This window comes from Schistocerca cancellata, chromosome 9 (assembly GCF_023864275.1).
Source record: "Schistocerca cancellata isolate TAMUIC-IGC-003103 chromosome 9, iqSchCanc2.1, whole genome shotgun sequence".
NCBI classification, from domain to species: domain Eukaryota; kingdom Metazoa; phylum Arthropoda; class Insecta; order Orthoptera; family Acrididae; genus Schistocerca; species Schistocerca cancellata.
In genome coordinates, this window is record NC_064634.1 from 479501554 (window position 1) to 479520385 (window position 18832).

At 44.6% G+C, this 18832-nt stretch overlaps 1 protein-coding gene and 1 pseudogene across 1 annotated transcript in view; both read left to right on the plus strand.

Annotated features, from left to right (window-relative positions):
• Nucleotides 1-18832, plus strand: part of LOC126101509 (B-cell lymphoma 3 protein-like) — a 340980-nt gene that overhangs the window by 79728 nt on the left and 242420 nt on the right. The gene's annotated exons all lie outside the window — the stretch shown is intronic.
• On the plus strand, nucleotides 6752-6870 carry LOC126102507 (5S ribosomal RNA; annotated as a pseudogene).

Genomic DNA, 18832 nt, shown 5'->3' on the forward strand with positions numbered 1-18832 from the left:
GTGCGGAGTTGGCATTGGAGGAGGGGCCTATTTGGGAGCAGGCGACACGTGCCCGCTATCCGCCAGGTCGCGTTACGTCATGCCGTTACGTAAACAGCGGCGGGGAAGTACTGAGGCGAGCGGTGACCCATCGGCCGGCAGCGGCTGCTCGTAACTGAATGACGCCGTGTTTTCTTCCTGTTTCCAAGTGTACTGCCCTGCAGGTATCACTAAATTTCGGTTCTTCCCCTAGATACGAATTTCACAAGGACAGGGGCTATTCAGAGTCCCATCAATGACCGTTATAGGCACTCGACATCCTACTCAGATCCGTCAACACCGTAATTACGTCGCAAATGAAACGGTCAGCTCGTCGATTAAAAACGAGAGTAAACAGACTGACAATGCTCCACCCTGAACCCAATTCGACAGTGGACAGCAGTGTGGTACGGACGCTACCAAGCGGTCGTTAATATTGGTCTCTTCCTTCTTCTTCACTCAATATGTGCCTACTAAGGACCACGTAAATAGCTACTTGTGATTTAACTTCCAGTTTCTCGAATAATTTTTCATTCGATCAGAGTGCAGCTGTTTCTCACCTCCTGTTCACTTTGCTTCAACTTTCTGCTTCGCCCTTTTCTGGAGATGTCAATATAAGACCTTTTTTTTTTTTTTTTTAGAAATGTACCTAGTTCACAATTTCAATCTTCATCTCTATCAGACCACTTCAGATTTCTTGGAGCCACTTGTAGCAGGGAAATTTCACATGCTGTTTTCATTTATCCGCACCAAGGGGCAGTAAAACATCATTCTGCATTTTCTCATCGTTATATGGACACAAAATCAGCAGGAAAACTCACACTGAAAAAAAATTACGGAAAAATCGCTCAGGTCACTCACTTTAGTATTTTTGAGAAATCATCCAGCTCACGGGACTGAATACAATCCCCAAAACAGAAAGTATATTCAGATAGCAAAAGCTATGACTACAACAAAGAAGCAATGCCTCGTAACCTAAAACTACGACTCCATAACATGGCTTTGTACCAGAAGCCTTGTGGCGGCAGAAACCGCAGCAATTACAGGAATGTAAACAATTCGTGAGATCGAGAAATGAGAACAGAAAATTCCTAGAAACATCCAAGACGCTGTTCTCAGAGACGGGAACTTGTATCAGACGACCTACAAAGGAGCTTTACGAAATCCCACACAACATCTCAGGAGAAGATGCCTGCTGCCCTGCGGATGGACTAAAGCAGACTCACTAAGAAAATGTTTAACATCGTTAATCCAGCAAAAATAAAGACCAGTTGAATGATAGAAACAGCCCATAGGGCTCAGAGCCATTTGAACCATTTTTTGAAGAAAATAAGGATAGACAACAATTCCGAGATACAGTCATATATAAGAAAATTGAACACGTCTCACGAAAAGAAACAACAGGCAAAAATTGGAATTGCGAGGGAAAAAACACAGTGAATTAATGAAGAGGTTTTGGGAACAAAAGAAAGGAAGAAAGGGGAGTGAAGCTGTCATTCGCTCAAGTTTAAAATAATTGAAACTTTTATATTTTTTCTCAAGCAAATACCGTTTCACCAAGTACACAGTTATAAATTTTATCACGTAATGATACAAACAGGATATTGCGTGACTTCATTACGAAATATAAAACAGTGCATTATACAATGTGTAAAGATAAGCGGACAAATGTGCGACCTAATTAGTCGACAGTATACATTAGTCTGAGTGTACCATTACAGGAAGAGCCACATATTTTTATACATAGTATGTATATTATAATGGACAAAATGTAGAAAAAACCCTACTTATACAAAACTTTGGTGTGTCTAGAGGAGATAAAAAACAGCACGTGTTTTATGTGACAGAAAGTCACAGGTGCACCACTTCCGTGCTATGGGTCCGCGAAGGTCCTGACGTTATTGATGTTCGGAGACTTATTTACCGCCGTCTGATCAATATCATTTTAGAGATGCTGCTGAAAATGTCGTACATCTACATTAACGCAACAACTGGCATCTGCGTGCTAATGATTGTCCAACACGCTCAAAATAAGCACATGTTTCTCGAAGACTGGCTTCAGCTTCGGCCAGACGAGCAACCACTGCCAGTAATGAAAACTGCAAGCAGTAATGAAAACTTACCCTTCGTAGCAGTACTGTGTAACTGTGTTGCAAATCATAGTCCTGTGTTAACGTTTTGCATACGAAACAATGAAAACAATTCCAGAATGAGATTTTCACTCTGCAGCGGAGTGTGCGCTGATATGAAACTTCCTGGTAGATTAAAACTGTGTGCCCGACCGAGACTCGAAATCGGTCCCGAGTTAGAGTCTCGGTCGGGCTCACAGTTTTAATCTGCCAGGAAGTTGCAATGAAAACAATTGTTTAAGTTGGCCTAAGAGAAGTACAGCGTCAAACCCTTCAAGGAAACGGCACGTGAGTGACATATGTATCACATAACAAAGTGTTTCTATTTATCTTCTCTAAGCAATCCAAAATTTTGTATACGTAGTTGTTTTTACACCTTGTACTGCCGGCCGGTGTGGCCGTGCGGTTGTAAGCGCTTCAGTCTGGAACCGCGTGACCGCTACGGTCGCAGGTTCGAATCCTGCCTGGGGCATGGATGTGTGTGATGTCCTTAGGTTAGTTAGGTTTAAGTGGTTCTAAGTTCTAGGGGACTGATGACCTCAGATGTTAGCGCTCAGAGCCATTTGAACCATTTGCACACCTTGTATTTATAAGTATACTTAATGAGACGTAAGAAACGCTCCTCAGATTTTAAAGTTTCGTTTTACAAAGACGGATTAAATGGGAAATACATTTGGCAACAGATCTATTCATGGAACTAAGAGAAAAATTAGGATTAATTTTTAAAATTCCAAAAAACAAAATGGCTCTGAGCACTATGGAACTTAACTTCTGAGGTCATTAGTCCCCTAGAACTTAGAACCACTTAAACCTAGCTAACCTAAGGACATCACACACAGCCATGCCCGAGGCAGGATTCGAACCTGCGACCGTAGCGGTCTCGCGGTTCCAGACTGAAGCGCCAAGAACCGCACGGCCACTTCGGCCGGCTTTAAAATTCCATATAGTGCCATTATTCTTGGGTGATAGTATTTATCACGTTCTGTTAGTATATGTGCAATCACCTCTTCAGTGACTCAGGAATCACGGCTTTGAGAGGATATTACTATTAACAAATGTGTCGTTTTATTGGTACTCATGTAACCTGCTGTTAGTCTGTTAATAGTAACAGTTTCTGTTCTCGTAAGTGCCGAGTTGAGACACCAAGCGTGGCGTCGAATCTATTGCTTTATCGCCCAATACCGTGCGCCTTTGAACGGTGCGCGTCCACCAACAACGTCCGTTCCGTGTTTGTTTGGTTGCCCAGTGCACTGTGAAAATGACTGTATGGTGGAGGTATGTTTGTGGGAAGTAGATGCGGCACAATTTTCATATATTATCTTCCAAGACCAGAACCGCTACTTCTTCTTCACGTTGCTTTCCTGTTGTCCTCACGATGCCGAGTGGACCCCAGTCTAGCCTTCCCACAAGTAAAAGTCCTTGGTGTTTCCGGGCATCGAACCCGTGACTCTCGTGTTGCATTCGCACATGCTGACCTTTCAGCTATAGAAGGGAGTATTTGTATTACTAGATAACATTTGGACTTAGAAACTAAAGGAAAAAAAAGGAAAGGAAATAAAAAAAACTAAGGGGCGCTTAGTCAAACTCATGGTGTGCGAAAGGGAAATACAGAACTCAGTGGCAGTAATTTATAGTTTTATAGTTATTTGCCTGGTATTCGACCATGACTGTTAGTTACAATTAATAAATACGTATTGCGGTAATTGGGCCCATTACAGTTTGTTGGTATCTCGCTTAAAATTTTGTTTCTGAAACATCGGAATTCGTAGTCACGCAACTGTGTCACATTTTTATTATGCAGTTATTTTTCCGTGGTATTATTGTTAATGGCGTATGCAGTGGAGCGCCTGGAGAGAAAGAAGACCACGCGATGTCTGACAGACTCTTAACATAATTCGATGTTAAGCTTTTCTTCTTATTACAAGGACTGCACGATATGTCTATCTCGGTCACAGAGAAAACTTCCATCATTTCCTTGATCTTCCGGTGTGTCTTTCGCCGTTCGGTCTCTAATCTGTACTGTAAAACTTCTTTCGGCATTCATCCATCTTGCATTCTGTTCAGGTCTGAGAACCATCTTTTTTATTTTCCGGGATTATGTCTTCTGAAATATTCCTTTCCGTCACTTCATCGTCATTTATAAGTCCATCCGGTCTCCTGCATCCTTTCCCGGATCAGGAAACTAATCGCTGCTTGTTAGCTACTTAATGAGATGTTTTAAATTTCTCATTTGCGTTACTTCGACGTACAGGAATACTGGCATAACCATCAATTTGTGAAATTTCCTTCTTGCCTTTTGCTTTTTCTCCTAGATAATTGATTTCCCGTATTTTATCATGGCAATCATTTTTTTTTTCTATGTAGGACGGTTATCAACAAAATATTTTCGTATCCGGAGGAGAAAATAGGTGATTGAAATTTCGTGAGAAGATTGCGCTACAACGAAAAACGCCTTTGTTTTAATGATATCCACCCCAAATCCTGTACCATTTGAGTGACACTCTATCCCCTATTTCGCGTATAACAAAACGCGTTCCCCTGTTTTGAACTTTTAGTGTCCAGCCAATAAAACTCAGTCTATGATTAGCCTTCCCCACAACATTTTCTATATATTCCTTCCAATTTAATTTGTTCGTAATTATAATTCCTAGATATTTAGTCAAATTTACGGCTTTTAGATATGACTGATGTATCGTGTAACCGAAGTTTAATGGATTCCTTTTAGCACTCATGTGGATGACCTCACACTTTTCGTTATTTAGGGTCAACTGCCAATTTTTGCACCATACATATATCTTTTCTAAATCGTTTTGCAATTTGTTTTGATATTCTGATGACTTTACTAGTCGATAAACGACAGCGTCATCTGCAAACAACCTGAGAGGGCCGTTGTCTTCCAAATCATTTATTTAGACAAGGAATAGTAAAGACTCGCATCTGTTTTACTCGATGGCCTCCGTCTTTCATCAAATTGTTCCACATTGCAACTGGCACATGTTAGTTTGTGATCGATATCTTGACGACGGACGTAAATTATGCCACAGTCAATGCATGAAACTGAGGCACTTGTTTAGTATGTCAGTGAGTGTAATCTTAGGGCTTGTTATGGTAATACGGTACAGTTGGAGCATCGAGTAGTTTGATATATCGGCAGCCCTTCTCGGATAACATCTTCTATAAGCAGCTAATACGAATATTTAATAAGGCATGCACGTACTTTGCAGATATCTTTAGGCGTGTTCTCCATATCTTATATTACTGCAAATAACTAAATTTTTGCCGAATACTGTTTAAGGCTCACGTCATTCCTTGCGAAAAAGCGCTCTTACAGATCGCTGCTTAATAAAGTTGGACAGAGTTTTATTATGATGCGCCATCTTAGTTTTAATATAGGCTCATGAATATATATGTAATACATGGTGTTACGTGTTACTCCGGATAATGATCGTCAAAGTTTAACTATCAATGGTAAGCATCCATGTGAACAAGTTACCTGAGAACGAAGTAACGTTATCTTGGACATGTTACGTACGTCTTTTCCCTCCAGGTTTTCCATAACGCCAAAACAATAAAACCAAGGAAAAATTCATTGTATCATTACGAAACATGTATTTGCATTGTGACAGTTGATTAGGACACGGGGTTAAAGTTGCCATTGGCATCACAGAGAAGACAAGAAGTCACTTAGATCACTTGAACGAAGTGGATAGTCTTCTTCTAGCGCTCGACACAAAGTGTCCAGCATCGCTCGGTTGAGGTCTTCACTCGAAAAGCCCCGGTGGCCTCTTGACTCCTTAGTGATCCGCTGCTGTCTGCTTTGCCACTGACTTAAGGCTGTCTCCACCAAAAATACATCGTTCTTACGTTGTGACAGACGATCGTTTGGCTCACCCTGACCACTGCCCAGAGTAAACTAATATATTGCAGCAATATTTAAATAAAGAAATGCTATAAACATTTGATCACACTCAGCTTATTTATAATAAATATAAACTAGTATTCTTGTGCAAGTGCACTCACGATAAATGACGACAGATTGTCATCAGATTTTGTTTAACCAATTATTTACGCCTTCTTGTCAGAAGCGTCCTTTCACACTCTTTTTAGAAAAATGGTGTCAGCTAACACATGCCATTTACCACTTTTTAAATTACTATGACATTGTATTATCAGTGCTAATTAATATTTAAATAAAGTTACTAGTGTAATAGTAAATTGTTCTTTAAATTAATAGACAAGTATGAAAAAAAATGTGACGTATTCACGCTGTGTTCATTTGCTGTGTGTATGTGGAGAATGTGATGTTCTGACAAACATCTGTGTAACAAAAGATATAAAAGACGTCATAAGTAAATAATAAAGTAGATACTGATGAATGGCATTCAGGGATTATAGCTCTCTTGCAATGCTATCATCTCAGATATTGTATTTTGAAATCGCATGAAGCGTTTAAAAGTTCAGCGGAAAATATTTATTCACTGCGAAATATTAACTTCTACAGTTTTAAAGATATTGAAATATTGTTGTGTCACTGGATGCACCTCATTTTTGCGACATTGCAGATGTATTCAGATGTACTTCAATGTTTGATTGTAAATTATAACGCCGACGGCCTTGCCGCAGTGGTAACGCCGGTTCCCGTCAGATCACTGAATTTAAGCGCTGTTGGGCTTGGCTAGCAGTTGGATGGGTCCCCGTCCGGCTCTGCCAAGTACTGTCGGTAAGGGGCGTGCACTCGGCCTTGTGAAGCCAGTTGAGGAGCTCCTTGATTGAGAAGTAGCGGCTCCGGTCACGAAAACTGACGACTGCAACGGCCGGGAGAGCGGTGTGCTGGCCAGGCCACGCGCCCCTCCGTATCCGCATCTGGTGACGCCTAGGGCCTGAGGACGACACGGCGGCCGGTCGGTTTCGCTTGGTCTTCAAGGCCTGTTCAGACGGTAATTTTTGTATATTATTATGGATTCTCAGAGACACCTTTCAGCTAGTCTGACTCTCCGCCATTTCTTGGAGCATTGTCTCCTGCTCAAAGGCCACGCGAACAACACAATGGCCGCCCAAATTCCCAGCTTTGGGATTTCCCCACATCCGGTCGCTGCGGCTCGCCCATCCGTGGCGCTTTCTCTGCGGTGACCACGCCGCGCCCTGGGCGCGAAGCCCCCACAGGCGAATTCACCTTCACCTCCCAGCAACCCAAGGCGGCCCGTTAGGACGACTACGTATGCGTAACGTTACGTGATGGACGGAATGCGGCGAGACAGTAATGGCAGTGACTCCATACGTGTATGGAAGATGTTAAGAATAGGCCGAACCGATACCCGCTTCTGCTCCGTGCTAGTCGCAGATGGAAGTTTCTCCCGTGCAGCGCATTGATAAAAATGGTTCAAATGGCTCTGAGCCAGTCCCCTAGAACTTAGAGCTACTTAAACCTGACTAACCTAAGGACATCACATACATCCATGCCCGAGGCAGAATTCGAACCTGCGACCGTAGCGGTCTCACGGTTCCAGACTGTAGCGCAGCGCATTAATACTCGAGTGCATACATGTCAGGTGAGAAGGGTATTCTGCCGCGTACATGAAAGTACATCATCAAATAAAGTCCGTAGATGCTATTCTCCGCCCCTGGATCCATTGTCTAGTTGGAATATTGACGATAGCCTGGCCTCTTATCTTGAATCAATTTCCAAATACAGGGTGCGTCAAAATATGTATACACACTTTGAAGCGCCATAGAAAATTTATTTCCCGTTCTGCAGTGTTAAATTTCTGGAAATAGCTTAAAGTCCAATTGGAAAAATAAATGTACTTTGCAAATGTGATTAATGTTCAAACTGGTGGCCTTCAGCATCAATACATTTCTGACTACGAGTCACCACTGATTCCGTACATCGTACCAAAGTGCCCTATGAGATATCTGCGCCTGAATCTTATTCCAAAGTGTGTCCAGGTAACGTGGTTTACGTTTGTACACCTCATCTTTTACTGTGCCCCATAAGAAGAAATCCAGCGTCGTGAGGTCTGGAGAGCGTGCAGGAAACTCGATTGGTACTCTTGCGTCCTATCCACTGGCCTGGTACATTGTGATACAGGTATGTTCTTACGTCCCTTGTTGGAAATAAACTCATTATTACCGTATAATGCACGAATGGCAGGGAATATGGAGTCAGCAAGCATTGTTAGGTACGTTTCTCCAGTAACAGTACCTTCAAAGCGGAAAGGCCCAATAAGTCCCCTTGCAGACAAATCACACCACACATTTACACCAGGCAAATTCACAGCCTTTTCAACTGTAATGTGAGGATTATCTTCAGCCCAGTACACACAATTGTGCCTATTGACAGTTCCATTGAGTTAGAATTGGGCTTCATCCGACCAAATTATGCTACCCATAAATCCCGGTTCACGTCTCACCATCTCCTAAACCCGTTCACAAAATTCTAACCTTCGATCTGAATCGTCGTCACATAGTTGTCGCACCAGCCTTGGAATTTACACACGAAACTTGCCTTTCTTCAGAATGCGTAGCACACTACTAGCACTTATATTATTCTCACGTGTCGCTTGCCTTGAAGATTTTTGAGGCGAACGCTGAAACAGTTCCAAGACCGCAGTTGTGGAATCATCACTTGTAGCTGTACGAGGTCGCCCCCGATCGACCTTTATGCACATCACACACTGTTCCATGAATTTCGAATTTGTCTCGCAGACGTGTAATTGTTAACCTTGAAGGTGGTTCTGTACCATACTCACTTCTCCACTGTCTCCGAACCACAGCTACATTCTCAAACTTCCAGTACCACTTAATTATCTGCTTCCGCGCTTCAAAGCTCAAACGCAGGTCCGCCATGTTGCAGTTACTTCCTTGCCATTGCTGCCACCTGTCGAAGAAACATAACATTACTTTCTCACAGATATTTAACCTTGTAGAACAGGAAATAAATTGTCTATGACAGTTCAAAGTGTGTGTACATTTATTTGACGCACCCTGCATATAACAACGCAATTGATCTGCATCATGTCACATGCTTCCAACAAACATCATGGTTCAGTTGTCGTATTTGAGTGCGGACTAATAGCTTCATTACATTCTGTGAATCTCTAGTATATATTCTGCTGCCTTATATTTTTGGAGGGGTTGGGGATGATAAATACCTTACTATCACACTGGACACACGAGTGGTAACTACTGCTTGGTATTTTTCTAGCACATTACCAGCTAAGCTGGAAGAATGTGCCTGACAGTGGAAAAGGCTGGTTGTGAGCCTCGACTCAACTTGTCGGTTTAATGTCTCACCCCGTTTGGGCTTCCCGGAAATCAGTACGCTCTTCATGTGTTCATATACGCATTGTAAAATTGTGCGCTGTGTCTAACGTAGAAGGACACTCGCAAATGAAACAAGGTTCAAATGGCTCTGAGCACTATGGGACTTAACATCTATGGTCATCAGTCCCCTAGAACTTAGAACTACTTAAACCTGACTAACCTAAGGACATCACACAACACCCAGTCATCACGAGGCAGAGAAAATCCCTGACCCCGCCGGGAATTGAACCCGGGAACCCGGGAAGCGAGAACGCTACCGCACGACCACGAGCTGCGGACAAATGAAACAAGGGTGCCGGTCTTACATATTAAGGGGAAGGGATTGTCTACCTACGAAAAGGAGACAAGAAGTCCAGATTACCCGGTTTATTGTTCCACTGAGCATACAAATAGTAAAGAGACATAAAAGCTATTTACGCGTGGGAAAATACAGAGAAACTGTTAGTAAAAACAAGAATTACTTGATTACACTCTTCAGTGGGTCGTAGGGAACTAGGAAAACAAAAATGAAAAATTACCATCTCTAACGATGTTGCACAAAATTTACTTTCTCCATTAGGACAGAAACAGTTGCATTGTTCATGTTAAAAGAAACAATGTGGACAATGATCCACCAGGATAATTGCTGAAGATGTCCTTCTCTGGAACCGGTCCAGTTCGAAGTTTGCGTCGTAATTTTGTGGTTGTTTTTATATAACGAACTTATCTTTTGTACTTCAGACGCTTATCATTGTTCTATTGTGGAAATTGCACTAATGTTAATTTGGCACTGTTGTAACTACTTCTGGCTGTATGATATTTACTACTAAAAACCAAAAGTAAATATAAGAAAGAGACAGAGTGTCTTCCTCGGAGCTGGGACCCTGAATTCGCTCATCTGCGTCCCTTGAGATCCCTGTCGTCGGAGACAAGTCCCTCAAACACCGTCCTCAATTCACTTCTGTGCTCCCCCAAGGCTTCCGCGAAAAAGCATCCCGCCTAAACATTTCTGAACCAACCAAAACGCGTAACTAGTGGCCAAGAAGTGACGAGGGGAGAGCGACTCTTCGAAAAGAACCATCGTAATAAAATTTTGGAAGTAGCGAAGTGAATGTGCTTCACACAAGAAGAGAGAGATAGAATTTGGTAGCGGCGGGTATGACACCACTTTGTCGCGACATACTGTACTTGCTTTGAAATTCCATCGTCGAGTCGTTTCGGCAAAAATAATAGGCTTGCGTCCGAGGGCGTGCTTTCGGGGCGCCGCGTGGACATTTCGACCGTGGCTTGTAACCACACAAGAGCTGCGCTCCGCACTGCAGCTGTTTAACCCGTAAGCGGGCAAGTCTGTACGAAGAAAAGGAGAAACTTGAAATCACCGGCGGCGTCGCGCGGGTCACGAAGTTCCAGTGCGCAAACAGCTTGCACATTTCTAACAGACAAGTTTACCAGAGCCCAAGAGGAGATGGTGCCTTGAAAGCGGTAAGCAACATCGTACACACAGGTCGGAAGGAGTGCCTCCCTTCTAAATCTCTCCACCTCACAGCATTTGAAAGGACAACCTGCCGGTCTTTTGCGTACGAGGACACAGAGACAGACGGCTTCCCTCCGTCCATGGGGGCATCGACGAGGAGTCGTACACTCCTACTCCCGAGGGACGCGGGCCAGAAAAGAGTCTAATCACAAGCGAAATCTCACTTACTATAATAACGATTAGAAATTCTCATTCACTGTCTCGACACGGAAGGACGCCCACCGCGTGCAGTGACGAGCGTAGGCGGCCGCGCAAGACCGGAAACAGAGAATGAGTCGAGAAGTAATTAAAGAAATAAGGTGACACATTCGGGACGTTTTGGCGACGACCGAACCGCTACTCTACCCATAATTTGCGTATTATCTAGTCGAAGTATCCAAAGCTTCGACTGCGAATTGAAACCAAAAGGTTATAATTTCAGAAAAGATTAATGATTTATTCAAGAGAAAGAGCTTTATAAACTGAGCAAGTCAATAGCTCATTAGTCCATCCTGTACGCGCAGTTATTCAGCTTGACATTGTTCGATAGGGTTCTTATATGTCCTCAGGGATATCGTGCCAAATTCTGTCAAATTCGCGCGTTAGATCATGAAAATACGAGCTGGTTGGAGGTGCCACAATGCTCCAAAAGTTCTCAGTTGTACATCCGGCGTCGTTTCAGGTCAAGGTAGGGTTTGGCGAGCACGAAGACAAAGAATAGAAACTGTGGCTGTGTGCGGGCTGGAAATACAGAAGCGTCCGATCTTACCCGTCGGCTTTGACCCATGACGTCACAAATACCGCGGAAACGACTATAAACAATTCCAATATGGCGGATATAAAAACATCGCATACGTATTGTAAACACTGAAATACACAAGTTTCACAAAAAGCCTAATGACTGTAACGGGACAAGCGTGGGAAATTAGGGGTTTTTGGGTGCGGAGAAACTAAATATACAGAAATGTAGCCACCGACCGCCATTCAAAACCACGCAAAACAACGAAATAAATCAACATCACAAAACTGACCAAATACCAAAAAACACATTCCTATCCATAATCGGACACTTCCCTTAACCTATATAGCTCAACAGAACCTACCGATCACATCCCCCAATAGAAAACTAAGAAACGAAAGCTTCCCTTACACCTACATACATCGGCACTTATGCAGTTTAGCAGGTACGGAAAAAAATTTTCATTTTTTTTCAAAATTTGATCATCATGTGTCGTTATGCGGTGGGGGGAGTCTGCAGTGCCCCCCCATCCCCCCACAGGCTTCATTAGTGTCAAATCAATATTTTCGAATCATAGGCGGCCGCTGCCGCGGCCGCATTCCAAAAAAAAACTCCCAACCTAACCTCAAGTGGGCTACGCTACAGATCAATATGTTCATCAAATTGCTTCATATTACGTATACATGTTCATTAGTGTCAAATCAATATTTTCGAATCATAGGCGGCCGCTGCCGCTGCCGCGGCCGCATTCCAAAAAAAAAACTCCCAACCTAACCTCAAGTGGGCTACGCTACAGATCAATATGTTCATCAAATTGCTTCATATTACGTATACATGTTCATTAGTGTCAAATCAATATTTTCGAATCATAGGCGGCCGCTGCCGCGGCCGCATTCCAAAAAAAAACTCCCAACCTAACCTCGTATTCAGGGCTACGCTACAGATCAACCGAACCACAACCAAATACACTCAATAACAAACTCACCCGACGTACAGCAATGAGCATTAAATTAACCATTAACTCACTAATAGAAATTCCGCTTCAAATCCAACACCTGAGCAACAGAAAACTGACCCCACCACACGAAACAAACGAAAACCATGAACACACCACCAGAGAGCACGACAAACAAAAACAAGACATCTACAAACACGCCACAATCGCAAATCAAACTCCGCGCCGTAATGACGTCACACACCACAACACGCTTACGTCACGGGTCAAAGCCGACGGGTAAGATCGGACGCTTCTGTTGACCCTGCGGGCTGGCATTAGCTTCCATGATGGCTTTGCATGAAGGGGAACAAAACGTGTCGTAGAATATAGTCGACGTACTACTGTGTTGTAAGGGTGTTGAGTATGACAACCAAAGGAGTCCTGCTGTGAAAAGAAATGACACTCCACACACCAGCCCTGGTTGTCGGGCCGTATGCCTGCCGACAGTCAGGGTGGTATCCCACCACTGTCCAGGGCGCCTCCAGACTCATCTTTGCTGGTCGGTGGAGCTTAGTTTGAAGCGGGAGTCATCGACGCACACTGTTCTACTCTGCTCAGTGGGATCGCAGGCCAAGGGTTTTGAGTGACACGCCAGTTTGACAGAATTTCGCGCGATATCCCTGAGGAGGACATCCACCAACTCCATCAGTCAGTGCCAATTCAAATAACTGCTTGGGTAAGGACCAGTGTTGGACCAATTGCTCTATTTGTGAAGCTGTTAGCCTCGAGTAAATCATCTAGTTTTTGTGAAACTGTAATAATCTAGAATGAAATTTTCACTCTAAAGCGGAGTATACTCTGATATGAAACTTCCTGGCAGATTAAAATTGTGTGCCAGACCGCGACTCGAACTCGGGAGATGAGGCACTGGCGGAATTAGGGCTGCAATCATCTGCTTGTCAGTGCATGTACATTACGTGTACCGACTTCCGTCCCATTAGGATAATTCCTTGAAACTTCCTGGCAGATTAAAACTGTGTGCCCGACCGAGACTCGAACTCGGGACCTTTGCCTTTCGCGGGCAAGTGCTCTACCAACTGAGCTACCGAAGCACGACTCACGCCCGGTACTCACAGCTCTACTTCTGCCAGTACCTCGTCTCCTACCTTCCAAACTTTACAGAAGCTCTCCTGCGAACCTTGCAGAACTAGCACTCCTGAAAGAAAGTTTGGAAGGTAGGAGACGAGGTACTGGCAGAAGTAGAGCTGTGAGTACCGGGCGTGAGTCGTGCTTCGGTAGCTCAGTTGGTAGAGCACTTGCCCGCGAAAGGCAAAGGTCCCGAGTTCGAGTCTCGGTCGGGCACACAGTTTTCATCTGCCAGGAAGTTTCATATCAGCGCACACTCCGCTGCACAGTGAAAATCTCATTCAGGATAATTCCTTCGTGGTGTGTCCTTCTTTTAAAATAGATATAGCGCGTACGCCCACGCTGCAGTCTTCCACGCTATTGTTGATAATTCTGTAGATGCACTGAATGTGGGGCGAAGCTCTAAATTGCAGCTGCTTTAAATGACGTTCTGGCCATAGTCGGCAGTGAGGTCTTGTCAGTGTAGCGCCCTCTGGCGGCGTGTATGCGCCGGAGAACGGCGAGAGCAGGAAGAGCAAAGTTGCCCGCAGCGCGCTGGAGCGACGTTCTCAAGTGCCGCCCTCGGTGGGCGACGCGGTCATGGTCACGGTCAAAAAAATACAGGTTTACAAGTGTTAAAAAATCTACAGGGTAATATATTTGTGAAAAACGTAGAATTTAATAGATACACATCAAACACTATTAGCCTTTATTACTGTAGTTTGTGACCTGAGGATGAACTTTCTGATGTCTTCGTCACAAAGCTTCCCGCCTCCACGTCTTTGACCAGCAGTTTGATGGCGCTCCGGACCTCACCGTCGGTAGAAAACAGTTTTCCACTCACAAGCAGCAGATGAGGAATCTGGAGGTGTCAGGTCAGGGCTGTCTGCGGAATGGCTGATGACATACGAACCTGAATCCCGGAGTTACATCGAGGCTTTGGCTGTGTGGGACGACCATTGTCACCAACAGCCACACTTCCTTCATTCACGTTACCCTTCTTACGTTCTGTACAGCCATAGTTTTTTACGGTTTCACAGCACCGCGCAGGCAAACACTGAGCGAGGAGAATCCATTTGCGGTCCCAAAAGACAGAGGCCATGTTTTTTCTGTGCGAAACAGCGGCTTTGAATTTCTTTGCTGATCGTGAGGAGAGCTGTCGTCACTGCATTTCGTCTTAGAAGTGAAGTGGGCCACCAGCGTCTCGTGGCCAGTCACAATAGAACCAAGGAATTGTTCACTTAGCAGTTGGAAGCTCTAGCCACAAGACATTTCATTTCAGCGCTCGAAGAAGTTTCGAGGTTCTTTGATTGATTTGGGGGACGGGACCAAACAGCGAGGTCATGGGTGTGATCGGATTAGGAAAGGATGGGGAGAAAGTGGGCCGTGCCCTTCAAAGGAACTGTCCCAGTTGTCGGAAGCAATTTAGGGAAATCACGAAAAACCTAAATCAGGAGAGCCGGACCCGAGTTTGAGCCGTCGTCCTCCCGATTGGGAGTCAAGTGTGCTAACCACTGCGCCACCTCGCTCGGTGAATTCCCGAGAAGACGCGATTTGTATTGATGTGTGAACTGTTTTGGTACCCATCTCAAACACGTTTCAGTAATGGTTTCATGCAGAAGAGATGTGGATATTTTCGGAAACGTGGCGTTCATCTCTTTGGAAGTCAATGGACGATCGCCTCGAATCATTTCTTCGATTTTTTTTTCGGCACCTCATCCATTGTTCATCACGAACATTCGTTCTGCCCCCTTTAAACCCACGACACCACTTGTACACATTTGTACAATTCATGACACCAACGCCGCAAATCGTTCTGATTTCGTTAAAAATCTGAAACGGCGCAGTCCGCAGCTCGTGGTCGTGCGGTAGCGTTCTCGCTTCCCGCGCCCGGGTTCCCGGGTTCGATTCCCGGCGGGGTCAGGGATGACTGGGTGTTGTGTGATGTCCTTAGGTTAGTTAGGTTTAAATAGTTCTAAGTTCTAGGGGACTGATGACCATAGATGTTAAGTCCCATAGTGCTCAGAGCCATTTGAACCTGAAACGGCGCATTTCCGGTTGCAGGAAGAAAGTGCATTATGCTCCTCACCTCGCAACCGACGGGTTTCCGATAAACACACCCACAGCACAGCAGTGCAACGAAGAGTTTCTAACGGACTTGGGCAAACTACATCGCGTTCTACTGCCAACATTATGTTCTGGAAAGCAGTGCTCCCAACTTCGTCAGAAGAAAAAAATCCCTTTGAACGCCAGAGGCTCAGAACCCTTACTTTCTGTTGACGGTAACAGTTATTGGTCATTGTGCTGGCTGCTGTACATTTAGTCCGATACCTCTGTTATCCTCGACACCGTGTATCGACAGACATTGAATACATGAACAGGTCGGGAGCTGAAGTGAGTCATCAGTTTGGCTTTCAATTTTATGGCCTATTGAAATTACGTTAACTCCTAGGTCGCGTTTCAACACGCTGCGTGTTTTGCTTTTAACCCTGTCGGCGAAGAAATGAGGCACGTTGATGATATGTGAACGTAGAAATGAATCCCGTTTCCCGCCGAATCAGCCGGCCGAAGTGGCCGTGCGGTTAAAGGCGCTGCAGTCTGGAACCGCAAGACCGCTACGGTCGCAGGTTCGAATCCTGCCTCGGGCATGGATGTGTGTGATGTCCTTAGGTTAGTTAGGTTTAACTAGTTCTAAGTTCTAGGGGACTAATGACCTCAGCAGTTGAGTCCCAGAGTGCTCAGAGCCATTTGAACCATTTTTTTTCCCCGCCGAATTGATACTGTTCTTTTAACATTACCCTGTTTTTTCCTACATATCAATGTGAACTAGTACTCATTTCCATTAACTTCGAGAAGTCTATGAAGGCTGCATAAAGAAAGGAAGATTGTCGCTTCTTGCACTTGGAAAGTTTAACATAATACAGCCAAATTCTTAGCTGTGTTATGTGAACTACCTTAACACTATTTCGTAAATTCGTATTTCTACCTTTCCTGTAAACAGAAGACACCTTTTCGCTTCTCAGTGTTAATCGTTTCAATCATTTAGTGAAGATCGAACTCCCACGAATAAAAATAATGCGTTAAGTTTGTTGTAGGTCGCGAAGTGCTCTCATTATGAAACAGTGAATGAATATAATCTGGGTAGCCCGCGCTTCCGAGCTCCAAGATAGTAAAATTGATGTCACGTGTGCTGTTGTAGCTCGCTAATTGAATAAACGTAGGTAGCGTGTAGCCGGTGTAGTGAGATGGTATCTTGCGGCTCACGTGCTGACAAGCGGTAGTCACGCCAACAGAGCGCAGTGGGATGGGGCCTCTGGATGACGCACTGCATAAGTGTTTTGGGGCAAAACACGACAGCTGCTGCCGAGACGGAGAGAGATTCAAGTAGCTCCGAACGAATTTCCACAAAGAACAGAGAAAAGTAAATACCGAACGATCAGGAAGTGAACTGGAAGGTGTATGTGAAAGTACCATGTGGTACTCTGAAGAAATAAAGTTGCTGATTGATCAGGAAGTGCCAGTTACCTCGTTACCGACGAAAGCAGAGGAACCTCGCAATCGTGTTGTCGTGACATTAAGCAGAAATGTTTATTTGACTTGCAGCAGTCTTCAGGTTTGGCAAATAACATCAGGTAACTCAGAAGTGCGCATACACCGAGGTGACAAAAGTCTTGGGATAGCAGTAAGCCGCACGGGATTAGCTGAGCGGTTTAAGGCGCTGCAGTTATGGACTGTGCGGCTGGTCCCGGCGGAGTTTCGAGTCCTCCCTCGGGCATGGGTGTGTGTGTTTGTCCTTACGATAATTTAGGTTAAGTAGTGTGTAAGCTTAGGGACTGGTGACCTTAGCTGTTAAGTCCCATAAGATTTCACGCCCGTTTGAACATTTGATAACAGTAAGCACATATATAGACAGCGGAAGCAACGCCTGCTCAATGTATAAAAGGCTAGTGCGTTGGTGGAGCTGTCATTTGTACTCAGCTGATTCGTGTGAAAAGATTTGCGACGTGTTTACGGCCACACGGCGGGCATCAACAGACTTTGAACGCGGAATGATAGTTGGAGCTAGACGCGCGGGACTTCCGATCTCTGAAATCGTTAAGGAATCCAATATTCCGGAATCCGCAGTGTCAAAAGTGTGCCGAGAGCACCAAATTTCAGGCATTACCGCACACCGCGGACAACGCAGTGGCCGATGGCCTTCACTTAACAACCTAGAGCAACGTTTGTGTAGAGGTATCAGTGCTAACAGAAGAGCAGCGCGACGTGAAATAACCGCAGAAGTCAGTGTGGGACTCACGACGAACATGTGCTTCTGGACAGTTCAGCGAAATTTGGCGTTAAGGCAGGGGCGGGCAAACGTTGCACGCGGCTCATGAGCGCACAGCGCTGCACGTGTGCTGCTCGCGTGCAGGCGTCGACCGGGGCTGTGGAGACAGCCGGCAGGTTGCGGCAGTGTAGTGCCAGGCTAAGCTGCGGACGTTGATGCGAAGCGAGCACTATGTAGTGAATGTTCTATTGCAAGAAACGGAGAAGTGGAGATTTGCTATCTTTTAAAAAGTTATGGGAGAATCATTTTTTCTTTGTGCAAAAACGTGAAAATTCGAAATGTTTAATATGTGGCAGTATTCTCACTGGTCAACGGAAGTTTAGTATTGAAGGCCATTATAATAAATTTCACAAGGACGAGTAGAATTTATTGTCGGATTCTGAGCGGATGGGGAATTGACTGAGCTTAAGAAGAGCCATCTGACGTTACCAGATGAATCTGTCGTAGTTGGCCGGCCGGAGCGGTTCTAGGCACTACAGCCTGGAACCGCGCGACCGCTATGGTCGCAGGTTCGAATCCTGCCTCGGGCATGGATGTGTGTGATGTCCTTAGGTTAGTTAGGATTAAGTAGTTCTAAGTTCTAGGGGACTGATGACCACAGCAGTTAAGTCCCATAGTGCTCAGAGCCATTTGAATTTGTCGTAGTTGCTGTTGTCACGAGAGATCTCTCATCTAACTGATTTAACATTTTATGGAGCACTGTTTTCAACATTTCAGGACGACAACAATAATAGCCCAGCGG